Source organism: Hemicordylus capensis, chromosome 2, assembly GCF_027244095.1.
Source record: "Hemicordylus capensis ecotype Gifberg chromosome 2, rHemCap1.1.pri, whole genome shotgun sequence".
In the NCBI taxonomy this organism is placed as follows: Eukaryota; Metazoa; Chordata; class Lepidosauria; order Squamata; family Cordylidae; genus Hemicordylus; species Hemicordylus capensis.
The window spans coordinates 163,076,162-163,089,860 of NC_069658.1; the positions used below are offsets into that span (position 1 = coordinate 163,076,162).

General features: G+C 47.6%; 1 protein-coding gene across 2 annotated transcripts in view; it reads left to right on the forward strand.

Annotated features, from left to right (window-relative positions):
- LOC128345446 (dynamin-2-like) overlaps nt 1-13,699 on the forward strand; it is a 283,195-nt gene that overhangs the window by 228,586 nt on the left and 40,910 nt on the right. The gene's annotated exons all lie outside the window — the stretch shown is intronic.

A 13,699-nucleotide genomic window follows, 5' to 3' on the forward strand; every position in this document is an offset into this window, starting at 1 on the left:
GTGTCTGGTTTGTTCTCTCACAAATTGGTGAACAGGTTTTTGAAGGGGATGCTCCATTTGTTTCCGCCTGCCCCTAAATCTGTCCCACCTTGGAATTTTCTACTGGTTCTGAAGCAGTGAATGAAGGCTCCTTTCGAACTCATGGCTACATGTAACTTTAAACTGTTGTCCTTAAAAAGAGTGTTTCTCGTTGCAATTACCTCAGCTAAACGAGTGAGTGAAATTAAAGCATTGCGCTCTGATGCCCCTTATTTGGTGTTCCATAAAGATAGAGTTGTATTAGAGCCTGATGTTTTTTTTGCCCAAGGTGGCTTCTGAGTTTCGCATGTTGCAAGATATTTCTTTGCCTACCTTTCCCCCTACACCTACCTCAGATGAGGAGCGTGCATATCACTCACTGGACGTTAGGAGGGCTCTTGCCTTCTTTAAAGACAGAACGCAAACCTTCTGCAAATCTAAGTTTTTGTTCATTTCATATGCAGACCCATCAAAGGGACGACCAGTCTCATCGCAAAGGATTGCCGCTTGGGTCAAGGAGGCTATCTCCTTGGCGTATCAATGGGCTTCAGAACCCCTGCCTGTCTGTTTTAGGGCACACTCCATGCGGGCAATGGCTACCTCATCGCTTTTCTATAACCTTGTCTCTATGTCTGACATTTATAAGGCCACTACATGGTCACGTCCAACTACCTTCATCCGACATGATGCTTTGGACTTTCACTCCAGGTCTCAGGCAATGTTTGATGCCTCTGTTCTGCGTTCTGCTTCCATTGAGAAATAAAGTTTGCTTCTTTGATTTCCTTTGTTGCGTTATTTCTCTCCTGGGTTTGGGCTGCACCCTCCATCCAGGTACGATAGCTTGCTATTATCCCATGTGTGGTGCACAGAGCCCATGAAGAAGAAAGGCAGGTTGCTCACCTGTAACTGTAGTTCTTCAAGTGGTCTTCTCAAAGACCACACAAGCCACCCATCCTCCCTGCTGCAACGTGTTCTTGTATGTGCTTAGGTTTGGAGCTGCGGAGGTCTCAGGACTGAGGGAATCGGGCAAGCTGTCAGACAGGGGGAGCTGGTTTTCCCACTCTTTTTTCCTTATAAGGTAAAGCTTTAGAAGTTTCCGGACCGTGGATCTGTGCAGTTTCCAATCCCATGTGTGAATGCACAGAAGACCACTCAAAGAACTACAGTTACAGGTGAGCAACCTGCCTTTCTCCCCTGTCATTTCAGGCAGCGCTTGCTGCCTAAAAGCATCTATTTCCCTTTCTCTCCCTTGCTGGAGGGAGAGACAGGGAAATAGGTGCTTTCAGGCAGCAAGCGCTGCCTGAAAAGAACATTGGAGTGCTTGGTCAGGGCCCGGGCATGGGCGGGGGGAGTTTGATAGGGGCTCTTCCAGAACCTGAGCCACGCCCCCCCCTCTTGCGTAATTCAGCAGTCCTTTCCATTGGTGGCCTGGGTTCTCTGAACCCGTTCGCATGATGGTGGCTCCGCCCCTGGTCGGCCTGTTGGATTAGGAATCCATAGGAGTCTCTAACTAGGAATCCATAGGCTCTGTTGATCCTTTTGCATCTCTTGAGTCTCAGCAGTTTTTTATATCATTGATCATGGTCTCCTCCTGGAGCCCCTGAAGGGGTCCTTCTGCTTCCACGGCTGCGCTTGTGGAGAAGTGCTGCAAGATTGCAACCCATTTCCAATGGAGTGAGAAGGGCAGGCGCATGCTCTGTGAGCAGCAGCGTGAGCTTGACCTCCCTCGACACCTCATCCATGGGGATGTTGAGAACTGGTGGGTCGCCACCCTTCTCTTGCTCCAGCACCTGCTAAAGCAACAGATGGCCATCCACAACTTGGCAAAGTATCGTGGTGTGTGTGTGTGTGTGTGTGTGTGTGTGTGTGTGTCCTCTCCAACTTGGAGTGGTAGCTCATGTCTGGGCCAGTCTTGGCACTCGAGCCCTCCCTGTTTGCCACAAAGAGTGTACTGAGGCAATGCCTTTTAGCCAGGCTCTGCCCACCACACTTCTCCTGGAGAAGGTGATGAGAGAACTCCAGACCTCCCTGACCATTAGGGACGCCAAAGCCCTGGCAGGTTGGCTGAGGACTGGGTGGGTGGAGAAGCTATGCAACCAACTGAGTGACGCAGGAGACCATACTTTGGCCTGCCTGTGTTGACCCAACTGTGAAGGGCAATGCCATCAGCCCTGGTTGAGTGGGTTAGTGAAGCAAAGCAGAGGAGGCTCAATAACCAGGGGGAGGGTGCTGGCACACCTACTTCTAGCGCATGTTCCACACCCAGCACCAGTATGGGTAGGTCCTCGCCCCCTCCTCTTCCCAGTCCAGCAGCGTGGCATCCCTGGCAACGCTGCTGGCAGTTCCACACCTTTGTTCCATCCAGCAGGGGTGCTTTGGCACAGGAGGAGAGAGGGGGCACCCTGCCCCGAAACCGGAGCCAGCCGAAACAAGGTGGGGTGTACGTCTACGAGGTGATTCAGAATCAGAAAAATTAACCACGTGTTCGACAACCGTTGGTTTTTTCTTACATGTGAATGTGGCCAGTGTGTATCATCATCCCTACACGAGTCTGAAATGCTGACCAGCCAGCATAAAGCAATGGGCACTTGACAGGCTTTCACACTGAACAATGTACTACTGCTCCATTCCAAAGCAGGTTAGTTGCCCTTCAGTCTCATTGAAATCGAAGGGACCGTCAAGTCAAGGCTCAATGTTAAGCTCAAAGGAAAGCACGGAGAAAACCATGTCCACATGAAAAATTCTGAAAAGCTGAAAAGCTTGGGTATGCTCTCACCAACAGAAGTTGGTTCAATGAAAGAGATTACCTCACTGACCATGATTCTTAGGAACATAGGAAGCTGCCATCTAGTCAGAGCATAGGTCCATCAAGCTCAGTATTGTCTACACAGCCTGGCAGTGGCTTCTCCAAGGTTGCAGGCAGGAATCTCTCTCAGCCCTATCTATCCCTCCGCCCTGCCAGATCTTCCCGGGAGGGAGGAGGAGGGAGAGTGAGGGGATAGCCGAACCACCTGTCCACTCAGAACCGTACTCTGAGTTTAGGGTAAAATTTGTAGCTCATGCCGATGATCTTACATTACTGTTATCGAATGAAAATGAAATCTCCGTAATACTGGACCTCTTCTGGGAACATGGCAAGATCTCGGGCTCAGAATCAAATGCTGACAAAAGTGTATTTGTTAAAATGGAGCCCGGACGTCAGCAACTCTCGTGCCTACCCATCTCTGAATGTAAAGACAAAGGGGCCCCAGAGTCCAAACTGAAGTGGGCAGATACAGTAAACATTTTGGGGATTGAATATGGGATTAAGGGAAAAGTCGGCGTTGGGGGAATTGGACAGATTGGGAAGAAAAAAGTAATGCTTAAAATCACCATGTGGAAAAAATGGAGCCTTGCCATGTACCAGAAAGCGGTTTACATCCGGACGTACCTGATACCCCTGGTGCATAACCTGGCGGTAGTCTATCCTCCCCTGCTCGATCTCCTTCAGAGAGTTGAAAAAGCCAGATCTTCCGTCTAGTATGGCACACAGCGTCCTTCCCTTTGGCCCGTGCGCTAGCATTTAAGGAGGTTGAGCCGGGAGGCCTAGCCCTACCTGCCCTGCAACCCTATTTTGTAACTGAATTCATGTCCTACAATTTTGGAAACTGGATTTTCGTGAATGTCCATGATATGTCCAACCTCCTGCAAAAAACCTGGGTCTCGCTTTTCGCTCTGCGTTGGCGCAAGTCAGCATGGGGCATAGCATGGTGGGGGGAAAGGATCTTTCCATGGTAATATCACACAAGTATGAAAAAGAGAACACCCAGACTACTTGAGAGATTTGTTATTCACACTTAAAAAATGGAAGGTTGAACCGGATCTATTTAAAGGATCCTCTTCAGTTAAGCAGCTGAGGAAAACAATTTATGGAGAGATTCTAGAAGTGGGTTTCTTAAAACCTGATTTAGAAGGTAAATGCTACAAACACCGCACTTCACAGTACTTGTTGCAACCCGATCACCCTATCGCTCTCTTCAAGGAGAAAAAAGTCCCTTTCCATTGATGGGAAACAAGGTGGTGCTTATACCATCAAGTACTACCACTTAATGCGGTCAAGCCATGGCTCCCAGAGGAGCGGCAAGAGTGTCCTCAAATTACTTGCAAACAGAAAGCTAGTGAGCTAAGTAAAACTTTCAGGGAAACCCACTCACATTTCTTCAAAGAGTGTGTGGCAGCCAAAAGAGTGTGGCAGGGAGTAAGCAAGCTGTTAGAGTGGCCTGATTTGGAAAAACAGACTTGGGAAGAACTAACACCGGGTTTGAGCCACAGAACCTCTTTTCGAGGTCCCAGAAAGAAACCTTCAAGGAAACGGGACACAACGGGTGCCCTCATTGTTGGAAATTCTCTGTGGTGAGAGAATCTCTTTTCAATATAGTAGAGTGCACAGAGGCACAAACACAGCGGATTTAGTGAGGCATGCCTGTGTGCTAAGAGTAAAGTAACTTGGAGCCAATTGCTAGTTTCCAATCAATATAAAAGGCATTTATTAAGGAACTCCATTCTAGATAGGAAAGTGAGGATTTAGGATCTCTAATCCATCTATTTAAGTGGATGCAGATGGATTCACCATCTTCTCTGCACATATGGTGCAGGGCAAGAGACTTGCCATGTTGCAAGGTAAAGAGCCAGGTAGCAAGAGAGAGAATAGAAGAAGGAAGGAAGTCCCTGAGATTAGTCATCTACATTTCAAAGGGATAGCATCAGAGCAGCGGGAAGTGATGACCAAATGTCTTTGACCTTCTAGCCCTCTGACTTACTAGTCTGTCCTCCACTGTCTGAGGCATGAGACAGCGCAAAGTCCTTTAACTTTCCAACACTCATACTAGGGAATTGGAATGTTCCCCTCCTCGTCATCAGGTTAGTAAACCTGTATGTCATTGATGCAATGCTCCTGCATAGGAATAGAGAGGGAAGGCGCAACCAAGAGGTTCACGCAGATGAGACAGTAAATCTCTTCTGGAACAGTTTGTATGGTTATGTGCAAAAAGACAAGAGTATCTCTTCTAAACAGCAATGGGACAAATTGTGGAAATGGACGTCGGATGTAACCCCCCCCCAGTTACCTGATGTGCCTTGAAATCCCCCACCCCCGAGTTACAGTACTACCTGCATATACTTCATAACCTTGTGGGTTTCCAAATCATTGTGTGTCAATCTTGGTAGATATATCATGTACAAACAACCACTTTGTATATCATTGTGCTTTGGCAACGTACTGTATGCTTTGGTAGTTTGTTGGTTCAATTAAAAAAATCTTGTCCTATGAAAAATAAATAAATCTTGTCCTATCTTGGAGAAGCCAGGGAAGGAACTTGGAACCTTCTGCTCTTCCCAGACTGGCTCCAGCCACTACGGGGAGTATCTTACAGTGCTCACACATCTAGTCTCCTATGCATATATAACCAGGGCGGACCCTGGTTAGCTCTGGGAACCAGTCATGCTTGTTATCACAAGACCAGCTCTCCTCTCATTCTTGGAAGTCAGCAAGATAACTGGTTTTTAAAAATATGGATCTATTTCTGGCAAACTGAAGTAGCAGAGAAAAAACAGGATTTCTGCTCTGTGCCTTGACTGGTTCCCTGGGAGAAACAACTAAATTCCTCTGTAGAAAGAATAATCGAGAAGGTACATTTTGAAAAAACAGCAGTTCAGCACTGACGTTGACCTGGAGCCACAAATTCAGAAAGCATCCTAACTAAAGGAAGAGGTATCCTAATACACAGAGACCAATCATGCACACAGAAGACCAGGAGACCAGCCTTCAGCTCTTCAGAACCAAAGGAGAAGCAGAAATTCTGTCTGGAGTGAGTGGGGAATGGGGGAGTTGGAGGGGGCCTTGTGGGCCACCTGGGCCACCTGGGCCAATCTGCTGCATGACGCTGGGAATCCAGAGCTAGAGAATCCCCAGCACAGCTGACGATCCAGTCTCTGCTCCAAGACCTTCAGCGAGGGGCAGCCCCGGCCCAGGTGAAGGCTTCCATTCTCAAACGGCACTTCATGGGTATGTTTGAGGGATGGATGTGGTCACAGCAGCTGACATATCTGTCCGTTTCTGAGCCACAGCTTCCCAAGAGGAATGTCATGGTTTAGCACTAACTCCATGAGAAAGATGACGACATGCGCACTCCTTTGAAGCTATTCTGACGATCACTGAAAACCGGGCTAGAGGAGCCCATCTCGATTTTCAGTGATCGTCTGGACAGCGGACTTGTCTCTTTATGTTTTCTGCTGCTGTGAGGGAGGTTCGCTGGATTTGGGGAAGTGGGAAGGCAATGGAGTTGGGAAAGGGGGGCAGCTAAAGCAACTGAAGTGGATGCTTCTGTTTGCTGCTGCTCCCAAAAGGGGTGGTGTTTTATTGTGGGCCATCTTATTGATTTCTCTATCTATGTCAACCGCTTGGGGAACTTTTGTTGAAAAGCAGTATATAAATATGTGTCATATTTGTATTGTGGGTAGTTGGGAGGAGTTGTGGGGTGGGAGACAAGCAGCAAGACCAGTGGACTGGTTTTTTCTATGGTGTTCAGGCAAGCAAGAGGATTGCTGGATGTGGGGAGGCAGAGAGTTAGCCCAAGCAAAATAAGTGGACTCTTCTGTTTGCTGCTGCTCCAAAGAGGCTTTGCGGAGGGTGGGGGGTTGTTGCTGTGGGGAGGTGGGAGGAAATTCAAAGCTGTGTTGAGCTGCAGAAACAACTAATTTCCCACACATAGCTTTGTAGGATTGTGGCCGAAATCTTTAGCAATTCATCTTGTATGAAAAACAAAGAGGATTGTGGTGCCTAAAGGGTACACTATCGATGTATTAAGGCATGATGGAGAGACACACCTCTACAGGCCACTAAGCGCTCCCCCCTCCCTCCCCCCGTCTCTTTCTCACTCTCTCTCATATTCACATGCACACACCTGAACCGCTTCTCAAAAAACACCACAAGAAAAGAGTCCACATCCCATACAAAAATGAAGCCTGGCAGTGCAGGTTATATGAAATTCTGTTGCACAAGTAGCCCTGGCCTGAATACAACTGGCCATTGTATCCACAGAACAGATATTCCGCTCTGGCCTGTGGGCTTCTCAGGGGCATCTGGTGGGCTACTGTGTGAAACAGGATGCTGGACTCGATGGGCCTCCTTGGGCCTGACCCAGCAGGGCGGTTCTTCTTCTATTTTGATGTCGGAATACAATCCTCATTGCAGTGGTGTACCGGGGAAATAGAACCATGGTGGAAATTTGTCGTTTGAAAGACAAATGGCCAGATGGATTCTTACACAGACCGAACATTTGTGAAAAGGAGAGCAATGAAACATTCATATGATTAAGAATGAAACTCAGCATCAGTGTTCATGACATGTGATTTGACATGTCTTTTCTTAGACTTCTAAATTGATATCCCGCTCTTCCTCCAAGGGGCAGTGTATATGCTTACCTTATTTATCCTCACAACAAGCCTGTGAGGCGGGTTAGGCTGAGAGAAAAGTCACGGACTTTTCAGTCTTGTCAGGGACAAGTCAGTGCTGGCCAGTGAGTTAAGAGTTGTTGTTGTTGTTCTTCATGACTTAAGATCTCCTTTGGAGCTAGAGATGATGATGAATGGCAGCAGGGAAGTGAGAGAGCTGTGTCTGGATCCCTGTCCCTATTTTAATTGTAGTGTTTGGTTGATAGGTGCAATACAAGGGCTGAAATTGCCTCTGCAATGGCAGCAGTTCCAAAACCAAAGAGGAGGAAGATAGAGCAGGACCACAGGCCATTTCAACACAAGTGGCCAGAAGAATACCTGTTCTTGGAATACAGTGGCAAATACCTATGCCTGGTGTGTCAAGAACAGGTTGCAGTACCCAAAGGATTCAATAGCCAGAGGCATTCTGACAGCAGACCTCAGAAAACCTGTGGCTCTTTAGGTGCCACTGAGAGATGTGCCAGAGTGCAGCAACTGAAAAGGAAATGTCGAGTTCAACAGAACATATTCCCAAGAGCTATGGCTATGAATGAAGCATGGCAAGAGGAAGCTTCAAGATTGCCCAGTTGACAGCACATCTAGGTTGGCCATTTAGAGATGCTGAATATGCAAAACTGTATTGAATGAGAGCTGCTGAGGTACTGTTTCCAGAAAAGAAAAGAGTGCTGCAGGAGAGACGCTTGTCCAGAATGACTATCCAACACTGTGAGGCAGAGATATCCAGGAGCCTCAGTGGGCAGCTGAAAGAAGGTTGCTCACACTTTGAATATGACTCTGTTGCAGTGGGTGAGAGCAGTGCTATCAAGGATAGAGCACAGCGACTAGCGTTCATTCATGGAGTGAACCCAAACTTTGAAATCACACAGGAGCTTGCAGGCATGATGCAATCCATGCATGCAGGGTCGTAGCTAGGGGAGAGGGGGCCTGTGTTCACCCCTCTCTCTGGCAGCCCTTCAAAGTGAGGGAGAGAATGAAGAAAATCGGGTGGAGCTAGGGGGCCCACAGGAGCTGGGGGCCTGGGTTCTTTCAACCCTTTCACTCCATTATAGCGACACCCCTGCATGCATGGGCATGCAACCGGTGAGGCAATAGGCAAAGAAATTATTTCAGTTTTGCAGGAATTACAGTGACCTGCAGAGAAACTTGCAGGTGTCTGAACTGATGATTAGGGTGACTTAGCAGAAAACTTGCAGGTGTCTGCCCAAGGGGTTAGGGTGACATAGCAGAAAAAGAACAGGCTGCAGGAGTGGAAGTACTGATTTGCTTACAGGCACTTTAAGAGTCAATTGAGAGTGAGAGCGAGAGAGTGAGAGTGCATGCTGTTTGGCAGAGGGCACTAACTAGGGTAAAAAAGAAGGTGGTCTTGGTCACCAAAGGCAACCAGGTATTCCCTGTAGTGTGTGCCTTAAACCAGCAGCTGCATGGAAAGTGCATGGAAAAGACAACACCCATTCTGCACAGTCTTGGAAAACTTTTATTGCCCCTATGGAAATGGTGTGGAGGGAGACTAACATTACCCAGACATACCTACTTTTGCTAAGTCGTGGGTTTGGAAGATGCATTATAAACTCAACACCTTTTCAGTGATTGTGCTCTTCGCTATTGAGCAAAGAGACACCTTTTAAAAGTTGTGATGCTTTTTTATTTAGCGGAAGGGTTGGGGGGGGGAGCAAATGGCCCTGTCCAACCCCAGCACAGCAACCCTGCAGTGGCCATTGCTGAGTCCTTTTTGGACAGGAGACCATCTTATTTATGTGTTGTTTATTTTTATAGTAAACTGCTTTGTGAACTTTGGTTGAAAATCGGTATATAAATATCTGTAGTAGTAGTAGTTTAAAAAAAACCCAAGATGGCCTGGTTGACGGTGATCACAGCTCACACTCAAAACCCTGACATGCTTTAAGATTTCTGAACCGAGTAGAGGAACCACATGAAAAAGTTGAGGGTTCCGCACTACCCAATCCCATTGCTTTTTTTTTTTTGGTCCCTCCTTTACCTGCCTCTCTTCACCCTTCTTCCCCTCAGGTATTTGTTTTTCATCTCTCTGTCTATTGACCAGAAAAGGGGGCGGCGGCTAAGAACAGAGAGGTTGGTGGGGTAGTGGCTGGACCCAACTTCTCAGCACCACCGACCCTGGAGTGTCCCAACCTATTAATAACATCAGCCCCGAGGCTACAGACTGGAAAGTAGCAGCCTGTAGGCAGTATATAGCCCATGGTACAGCATAGGGAAGCCAGTGGTGGCCCCAGTTCAACCTGTCACCAGCAGCCCCTCTAGCCATCCCCCCTGCACAGCTTTAAAGGCAGGGCAACGTGTTCCCGGCTGTGCTACGCACTCGGTGCTGGCTAGAATTTTTTTGGAAACTGGGCATACGTCTCCGTTGGTGAGCAAAACCTCACCCCCGCATCTGATGTCAGACTCAGTGGGCGTGGCTGGGGCGCGAGGGATGGCCCCTGAATGTGGCCGCCTGGGTTTTTTGAACCGCACAATGGTGACTCCACCCCTGCCATGGTAGAACATCAATGTGTCTCATTGGTGGTTGTTTTGGAATGTGCACGGCCCGGCATTTGGCTGGTTCAGTGGTGGGGGGTTTACCTTTAAGGAGCAGGGAGGGTAGCCTAACACCCCCCTACTGTGTTTCCCCCACCGGCACCCTCATCAAAATTGCTGGTGCGGGGCGACAGCCTACCTCCTTGCCACCCCGGTCAGCGTCAAATCACACGTGTGTCAGGCACTTCCAGTATGACGCTGACCAGGGTGGCAAGGAGGTATGCTGCTGCCTTGCACCAGCAATTTTCTCAAAAGCGCTGACCAGGGTGGGGTGGGGGTAAGAGCACGCTCCCTGCTCCTTAAAGGTAACCCCCCACCAAACCGGCTGAACGCCAGAAAAGGACCGCCGAACCAGTTTGTGCATATCCCTAATCAAGGGTGTACCTAGTGACATTTTAAATGAAGCTGTGATTGAGGCAGTTACATAATTCTCCAGCCAGGTTATTGGCAGCTGAACTCACTAAGGGTTAAGCTGGAAACTGAAAGGAATGTGAAGAAATTGTATGTGTTTGCTTAAAAAAAAGCATGAAAGCTCCCTTTATTGCTTCCAGGTTAACAGGAAGCAGTGAGAACACACACTTGTATGATTGCCAAGCAGACAATCCTTCCTGCATTCTCCCCTCCCCATCTAATAACTAGCCATTTGGCATGAACCCTGGTGGAAAATCACATGGTTTATGACCTAGATCACTCCCCCCTGAAGGACCAGGCTCACAGTCTGGGGGTGAACACTGATCCAGCACCGTCGCTAGAGGCTTAAGTGGCCTCTGTGGTTTGGAACACCCTTTATCAGCTTTGACTGATATGACAACTGTGACCTTACCTGGGCGCTTTCCAGATTAGACCCTGCAACGGGGTAACGTCTAATCTTGGAAATGTGTTTTCACACTTCCTGTGTCGTGACACCCCAGTTCCTACATGGACAGCAGGGTGCCATTCACATTGCCAATGCCTTGTCTCGAATTTAACTGCTGCGATATAGAGCTAGGATGTCACATATCCGGTGTAAGAAAGTGGCTGTTTTTTCGGGTTGTTTGTTGCTGCGAGACTGCTCCCTCTTTGGTTTACGTTTTCAATGTGACTTGCCTGAACAGACAGAGGCATTCTGCTGCTGTTTCAGCAGCTAGTCTGGAAAGCGCCCTGGAGAGTGATACAGGCCACAGTTACTCATGCTCTGGTAACTGTAGGGGAAGAATGGCAGTTCAGTCCCTAAATAGCAAAGCAAAACCAGTTTGTTGAGAAAACAGCAAAGCAAAAGGTCTTGAGACAGTACTAAAGAACTACAAGGATTTAGTTAAAGAAAAGGTAACAAACAAATGTGAAAAAGTCTGCAGCCCAATGGAGACTAACACCAGGGTGCTTTTCAGAGTAGTTGCTCATCAGCAAATTGCCTCCGTTCGGGCAAGTTGCATTCGAAATGTAAACAGCAGGGGAAGCAGTCTTGCAGCAACTAACACCCCCTCCCCCCCAAACAGCAACTTTCCCACACTGGATATATGACGTCTAGCTCTATATCGTAGCGATTAAATTCAAAACAAGGCATTGGAAATGTGAACTGTACCCTGCTGTCCGCGTAGGGACTGCAGTGTCATGCAGGAAGTGTGAAAGCAGACTTCCAGGATACATCCTGACCCCGATGTAGGGTCATGAAGAACAAAGCACCATGAAGAACAAAGAGGGAGGAGTCTAGCACTTAGATGCACTAAGTTTGTGTCATTCACCACAGAGCAAATCATTCCTGATGCCTTTTCATCTGCTCTGTCCCATTCTTTCTGCTCCTTTCCTGCATCTGCAGGATGCTGGGTGTACAGAACACTGCCAAGTTCATGACTCTTGAGGAGCATCTCCATCTTGAAAGACCAGAGTTCGTACTCAGGACCTTGCAACCTTCAGTCATCAGGAATCCTTGTGCTGTCTCCATTTTCAAAGCTTTTCTCTTTGCTTTGTTTATTATTTAACTCTCTAGGTTTTTCTCTTTTATTTACTGGCCTCTGGGCCCATAACCCTTTGTAGGGGAAGAATGGCAGTTCAGTCCCCAAAAAGCAAAGCAAAACCAGTTTGGTGAGAAGGCAGCAAAGCAAGAGGTCTTGAGACAGTTCTTTAGTATTGAAGAACTACAAGGATATATTTCAAGAAAAGGTTACAAAAAAATGTGAAAAGGCCTGCAGCTTAATTTGAGCTGTAGCTCATGGCTGAAAAGAGAGACTAAAACAAACAGCCATCTCTGGAGAGACAAAATGGAGACTTACACTAGAAGAACAAAGAGGTGAGGAGTCCAGCACTTTTATCCATGACCCTAACCACCACCACTACTGGTCACTATGAGACATTGCAGCTGAGATATGATGCTGCCAGGGTCCTAGCTCCAACAGTAACCTCCCGCTTAGACTACTGCAATGCATTGCACATGGGGCTGCCTATGAAAACGATCCAGAAACCGCAGTTGAAACAAATTAGGGGCTGATTATTAACCGGGGCTGGGCATTTTGATCATATCACCAGGGGTGTCGCTATAATTGAGTGGATGGGTTCAAAGAACCTGGGTCCCCCTGCTCCTGAGGGGCCACCCAGCTCCACCCCTCCTGATTTTCTTCATTATCTCCTCACTCTGAGGGGCTGCCGGGGAGAGTGGTGAACATGGGCCCCCCCTTCCCTAGCTATATCCCTGCATATCATACCAGTGCTTCATCAGCTGTACTGGCACCTAGTCCATTTCTGGGGACAATTCAAAGTGCTGATTTTAACCTTTAAAGCTCTAGATGGCTTGGGACCGGGTTACCTGAGAGAGCGCCTTGCCCCATATATCCTGACTCGGACCTTAAGATCTTCTTCGGAGGCCCTGCTCTGAGTGCCCCTGCCAAATGAGATGAGGTGGGTGGCTACCAGGGAGAGGGCCTTTTCAGTGGTTGCACCCTGTTTATGGAACAGCCTCCCCAGTGAGGTGTGCCTGGCATCATTACTTTGTTCTTTTAGACACCAGGTAAATACCTTTCTGTTCACTCAGGCTTTTAAAAAATGATTGATTTTCTTTTTAAAAATGTTTTTTAAACATTTTGTACTGTATTTTGTTGTGTTGTGATGTGTTTTTATTGGATGTTTTAAATGTTGGATTGTGAGCCACCCAGAGAATGAGCATGACATTATGAGCATGAACTCGGAGTAACCGCTCTCTACCAGGTGCAAGAGGAGGTGGCTACCAGCATCCTGTCATGGTTTGTAACAACTGCAGTTTTCCTTTTTGTCTACTCTCTGGCAAGTGTAATTTGTTCAAACCAGTTCCAACAGGCAAGATACGAAACCTGGATCAGATCTTTATTTGATATCCTGGCTTGTTAACTAAGTGGTTTGAACAAAACACAGTTTCCCAAGTTCACACAAAAAAGGGGAAACTGCAGTTTGTCACAAATCTTAAGAAGAACATTTCAGGATCCTCCTTATGCGTGCAGAGAAAGAAGAGAGGGGAGCAGAAGCAAGTAAGCCCAAAGCTCACGCTCACAGCAACAAACAATTTGTTATGTCTTAGCCCAGCGACTGACTCCCTGCTTGCGCTGTGGCTTCAGTTGAGTTAGAGAGAATGGCCAGTGTCAGTATTAGTTAGGAGGGCTGCATATGCAGACAGAGTGACAAAGCTGGAAAATGA